The sequence below is a fragment of the Ailuropoda melanoleuca genome, chromosome 14 (assembly GCF_002007445.2).
Source record: "Ailuropoda melanoleuca isolate Jingjing chromosome 14, ASM200744v2, whole genome shotgun sequence".
Classification (NCBI taxonomy): Eukaryota; Metazoa; Chordata; class Mammalia; order Carnivora; family Ursidae; genus Ailuropoda; species Ailuropoda melanoleuca.
In genome coordinates, this window is record NC_048231.1 from 67,368,654 (window position 1) to 67,375,567 (window position 6,914).

The following is a 6,914-nucleotide window of genomic DNA, read 5'->3' on the forward strand; positions in this document are numbered from 1 at the left end:
CCATCCATCCATCCATCCATCCATCTGTAGCACTTTAGATAAGAGCTATATAAAATCATAATAAAATTAATAAAATTAAAATTAATAAAACAAAAATGTCTATTATCCATACCAAATAATGCTAGGCAGTGAGATTTTTGAGGGTGCTGATGCCTTAGTATCCCACACATGCCTTGGCACCTGTGTGCCTAAGGTGGCACAGAGCTACTCTCCAGGATGACTCCCTGAATTCCCCATTCAGTAGGTGATCATGGAGGACATATGGGAGCTCATGAGGCAGACATCACAGGGTTGGGTTTTCTGTACAGAGTCCACAGCAAATTCTGAGTGAGAGGATTCTGTGCATTTCTGCTTGGAAACTGGGGTTCATGGACATCATGACAAGAACCAGGTGATTAGCTGTCTTTGCTCCCTATCTGTTGTGGGACAGGGAAAATCATATAAACTTTGGACAGTGACTGAAATTTCACCTTTGCCCCATCTATATAGTCTTGGAACTTGGGTGAGAAATTCAACCAAAGTCTCAGTTTTATCATCTCTAATGAGAAAAAATAAAACTCGCTTGGAAGAAATTGTAGGATTAGAAAAAACATGTTTATATATAAATACATAGCACTTGGTACCTAGTAGATATGTAATATCTTAATTGATTTTTTTTTCCTGGGCTCAAATTACTACCTGAGACTAGAGTTCAGCACTTGGGGAAGGGCTAGGGGACTTCACAGATAGGGCTGTTATTCAAATCAAAAAAGAAAAAAAAAAGACAAAAATGTGGATCCAGTTCTTACGGAGAGTGCAGCTCTGCCCAAGCATTTGGCTGTGTGAGCCAAAGATTTCAGACACATCTAAGAAGTCCATGAGTTGGAAAAAACCAAACTAAGACACTTGAAGCAACTAGACAACAGTATCATATAATCAATTAGTAGCATGTGCTAGTAATTGCATAGGCAAGAGATGTCACAGGACTCTGATGTAATTAGCACCCTGTTGTCTTTCCTTAGTCTATGTACAGAACAGTATAAAGTAGTTCAAGGCAATGTGCAAAGTACTAAGTGGTCCCCTAGTGGCCAGAAGGAGTTAATACCACATATACCTGGAAATTTACTTTCACTTTGTTTACCTCTCAGGGTATCTTCTTTGAGCTGATAAGAGTTTTGTTTTTTTTAAAGATTTTATTTATTTATTTGACAGAGATAGAGACAGCCAGCGAGAGAGGGAACACAAGCAGGGGAAGTGGGAGAGGAAGAAGCAGGCTCCCAGCGGAAGAGCCTGATGTGGGGCTCGATCCCATAACGCCGGGATCACGCCCTGAGCCGAAGGCAGACGCTTAACCGCTGTGCCACCCAGGCGCCCCTGACAAGAGTTTCTGATTCTAAATTAATTCACTTTTCAATTATAGGCAACTGAAACTGTTTCGCCAAATATTACTAATCATACTGCTCTCTAATGAAGTCTTAAACTTAACATTTGTCATGGTTTACAGATTTATACGGACTGTACATTTGTCAGGGTTTCCTATATTAAGAAATGAATCTTTCGAAGGAAGTAACTGGGTTAGTGCTAAGTACGGGCATCATGCATTCTAGTTTCCCCAGGACAGTCTTGGTTTATGCTTGTTTTCCCAGGGTGATTGTTAGTATAGACCACTTTAATGATCATAACAGTCTCAGTTTTAGTAATAAATTATATTGTTGCCTTAGTGCTATCTCTTGCCCCTTCCCGCTCTTTTTTTTCCCTCCATTGAACATTCCAGAAATACTGATATAACTCATGACCGGACATGAGGTCATTCTGGATGTGATCTCTCATTCCAGGAATCATCAGAGTTGATTTGGCTGATCTGGCTGGTTAGGAAGCTATTCTTTTTTCTCTTAAGAGGAAAAGAGCATGTGCTCTTTCATAAATTGCAGTCTTTAACAGAGAAGAGGACCACTGCTGACCGTTGATGCATGTGCTACTGAGCTCCTGTGTTTGACTTTCCTCACAGGTTCTAAAAGTGACCTCTAAGCCAGGTCTAATGTTATGACATGTTGGTTGGGCATAATGTGCAGAAGCCTTGGTGAAATATGCCTGGAAACACCCAGTCTATGAAATATACCACTGTGCTGGCATGATGGTAAAAAGAATGTGTTAATAGGTGAAAGATGATCTAGACACCAAAACTGGAACCAGAACAAAAGGAAATCGTGAACATCTTTAAGATACAGAACAAGCTTATCCACAGTGGTCCAAATGTCACTTTATTATAGAACAAAATGGACACCTGTAAAACTCAGTCAAGTGAGACTTTCAAACTGAAATTTATGCTTGATGTGTCAGAACTAAATTGGTACATTTATAGACTAGTTGTGTGAATGCAACACAGTAGAAATGTTTTGGAATCCAGCAATGGACTTGTGAATGCCTTGTTAAAATGAAGTACACTTGTCTTACTAAGAACAGATTTTTTAGGAAGCATGCCTATCCCCTTATATGATTTATTTTAATGATTTAAAACATTTAGCAACTAAAATAATATCTTAATGAGTGATTCAATTTGAAATGCCAAAATAAAATTATTGCAAATAAAGAGGCACATAGAATTATGCACATCTTCAGAAACTGTTTTGTGCTTTTGATAAAGAATCATAAACAAAATATTACTCTAAATGGCTTAACCAATATATTCCTTTTAAAATTTTTCTTCCCTGTCTCATTATTTCTGACCTGTTTTCCCCTCTTCCATGCTGTAATTCATCTTAACTATATACATTTTTTTTAAAGATTTTATTTATTTACTTGACAGAGATAGAGACAGCCAGTGAGAGAGGGAACACAAGCAGGGGGAGTGGGAGAGGAAGAAGCAGGCTCACAGCACAGGAGCCTGATGTGGGGCTCGATCCCAGAACGCCGGGACCATGCCCTGAGCCGAAGGCAAACGCTTAACCGCTGTGCCACCCAGGTGCCCCTTAACTATATACATTTTACATGTGAATGAGACTTTGAATTTGTAACTCTTAAGAGATAAATGCACTCATACACACACACACATGCTATAAATGGTGTTGCATGGTTTTTTTTTTTTTTTACACCTTGTAATTTTATGCTTATGAGGAATAAACCTTAAAAATAAGGACCTGCCAAATAGGTACTGTAACATATAATAATAAAATAAAATACATTAAAATTCATAATTGGAATGATTCCTAGATAGGAACCATTCTGAACTGGTTAGACCATAGATAGGTGAAAGTCAAAGATCTTCAGTGTGACTGTAAACAGTTAATAATGCTAAGGAATTTCAAGGAAAAATTAGGAGGTTATTTTTTCACTACTGCCAAATTTTGACCTAGGATATGTATCTATCCTTTCATGCAATGAATGTTTAAGCTCTTCCTCGTCTGCCAGGGATAGAGTATGACTAACACTGGGTATACAGAGTTGAACTGGAAACAATTATAACTGAATGTTCATTGAAATAAAATTCTGCATATTCCCCTAAATAGTCATGTCCAGGATTACAAACTTGGAATGACCAGACTATTGGTTTGGTTGCCTCTTTATGTGGGCTACCAGAAAGTTCAGAGCCTAATCTGTAGTCTCCACTGATGTATTTTGTACTGATTTAACTCTTTGGTCCATTCGATTATTTACTCTGTTTTCCTTCTGTCTAATGTTTAGCCAATTTTAATTTATGTTTTCTTACATTTTCTCACTGTATGTATTAATCTTTGTAAGTCACAGGTACAGACAAAATCATATCTAAGGATTCCCCTGAAAGTATGTGTGTTTTAGAAATGCTGCCTCATAGCGCTTCTCCTAGTTATCTCAAGTTTAATTCCCTTACAGCGGACATGAAATACTAAGGATTATCTAATAGTATAACACAGAATCAATGATTTATACAGAGTGGTTCATTCCCCCCTTCCCCATTTTACAAATTGCTGTCTTTCTGCCAAAATGTCAGAATGTTTTACATAATCCACATTATGATTGTAGTGTAAAGAGAAGCAATAAGACAGACCCTTCTGTATGGTTTTGTCTGACACAGATTTGTGCAGAAGCAAAAGAGTAACAGGTATCATTTCAGCTGGGGATGTACAGTTAAAGGTGAGTCTGTCTATGGTGGCAGTTAGGGACAGAGTTCTCGGCAACAGTTAAAAACAACACATTTAAGAAAAATCCATCCTGGCTCTGTCGTGGATTGGTACAGGATAATAATGAGATGCAGAAGATGATAGTGGGGGCGCCTGGGTGGCACAGCGGTTAAGCGTCTGCCTTCGGCTCAGGGCGTGATCCCGGCGTTATGGGATCGAGCCCCACATCAGGCTCCTCTGCTATGAGCCTGCTTCTTCCTCTCCCACTCCCNCCCCCTGCTTGTGTTCTCTCTCTCGCTGGCTGTCTCTATCTCTGTCGAATAAATAAATAAAATCTTTAAAAAAAAAAAAAGAAGATGATAAGTGAATGGTGAAGAATATGACAGCCCTCTCCCACTCCCCCTGCTTGTGTTCCTTCTCTCGCTGGCTGTCTCTATGTCTGTCGAATAAATAAATAAAATATTTAAAAAAAAAAAAAGAAGATGATAAGTGAATGGCGAAGAATATGACAGCTCAAGAAGAGGAGGCCCCAGGCCCCTGACACCGAGGCAGAGACAGTGTCGAATGCTTCCCTGGCATGGGAGAATTAGAGCTCAAAACCCACCCTCATCATCTTTCATTTGTTTAGCAATGTCAGTCAGTCATTCTTAACTAACCCTTTCAATCATAATTATTAATCATGATCCCCAGCAAGCATTTGCTGTCACGACACTCCAGTTCAGAGCAAGGAGGCAACTTCCATCAAAAACTATGTTTTTCTACCAGCTGTGTTTAAAGTTTGCTTTTCAGTATTTGGATAGCCCTGAGAATGAAAAATAATCCTGCTCTGATTCTTGTGTGCCAGCTCTCTTCCTCTTTTCTTTCTCCTTCCCTTTTTCTTGTCTTCGACTCTTGTATTGGGGTGATCCTGATTTCCACCTGACAGTTTTCCTCCTTAAAATCAGAAGTTTGCGGTGTGACTGACCCCTTAGGTCAGGTATTGGCATTGTCAGAAAGCTGGTGCCTGTGGTTGAGGTTTTTGTTTTGTGATGTATCACGAGCTGCACAGAACAATGCATTACGTAAGTAACTCCACAGATAACATACAGAGTCTTCCCACACGCTTGCCCTGAAGTAGCAGCAGGACCAAAGACGGCCGCTGAGCTCAAATTCTTACAAGGAGCAAGAGGCTGGGTGCAGGACAAAACTGCTTTAAGTTTTAATATCTTCTTGTATACTGAAGAACCATTTTGTGAAATTTTATAGGGAAAAAGCCCATTTCTTTCAATTTAACCCTTAACCTGTACCAAAAACTCTCCATGTGACATGCTCTAAGAAAACAGCGCACATGGTTTCAATGTAAGCTATCTCTGTTTACCAGCATTGAGGAAATGCTGGGTTGAAAGTCAGCCAAGACATGGGCAACAGCGTCACTGTCCTCACTGTCGTACCTGCGAGCTCTGGCCCAGATCTTCCCTGGTCACTTTTGTTCTCTCTGTGAGGGAGAGATGTTACTGAAGTGATTTCAATGATTCCAAAGATAGATGTGGAGTCAGACTACTGATTTTCTGGTATCAAATTTTCTTAACACCTGATTAGAAATCCTGGAATAATCAATAGATTGACATCACCAAGTTTTTCATGGTAAAAAAGATGGAAATGTCACTTTATGATAATTCTGGGTTTTATGTCTTTTTAATGACAAAGTCATCTAGTATGTATTTTCCCTTGGAACTACTCTAGACATTCAGATCTTCATTTTAGCATGCAGAGTTGCAAAAATTTTAAATGTTTATAAAGAGAAATCATTCAAGAACTAAAAGAGAATTTGACAAAATACAATGCATTTTCTATTGAGAGCTATCTTGTGAGAGATCCAACACTGTAATGATAAGAGTTTTGAAAGTCATTAAGGGGAGAGAGTTTTGTCTAGATGATTTTCAGAAGGCAACAAGGTTTTAGATTATTTATCTCTGAATGCAATTTTGAAATGAAACATAGGCAACCAAGGAGACAGCTTTTACAAAATAGACACTTTTGGGGGAACATAAAGCATCCCCTTCCATGTCCTGAGAGCTAGGAGATCACTGGTTCTTACTAAGATTGTTTACACCAGAACGAAAAGCTTTCTGCACAGCGAAAGAAAGCATCAACAAAAAACACAAAGGCAACCTACTGAATGGAAGATCTTGCAAATGATATATCCAATTAGGGGTTGATATTCAAAACACGAAAAGAATTTCCAAAAAAGAACAACCCAACACCAAAAAATTATTTACTTAATAATCCAGTTTAAAAATGGTGAGAGGACTTAAACAGACATTTTTCCAAAGAAGACATGCAGATGGCTAAAAGACACTTGAAAAGATACTCAACATCACTAATTATGCAGAGAAATGCAAATCAAAACTACAATGAGATATGACTTTACACCTCTCAGAATGGCTAAACTCAAAAAGACAAGAAATGACAAGCGTTGGCAAGGATATGGAGGAAAAGGGAACCCTCTTACACTGTTGGTAGGAATGCAAATTGGTGTAACCACTGTGGATAACAGTATGTGTTCCTCAAAATATTAAAAATAGAATTACCATGTGATTTAGTAATTCCACTATTGGGTATTTACCTAAAGAAAATGAAAACATTAATTTCAAAAGATATATGCATTCTTATGTTTACTGCAGCATTATATACAATAGCCAAGATATGGAAGCAAACTAACTGTCCATTGATAGATGAATGGATAAAGAAGATGTGATATATATATTTTTATATATATATATTTATATATATATTTATATATCACATCTTCTTTATCCATTCATCTATCAATGGATATTTATATATCTATAAATATAT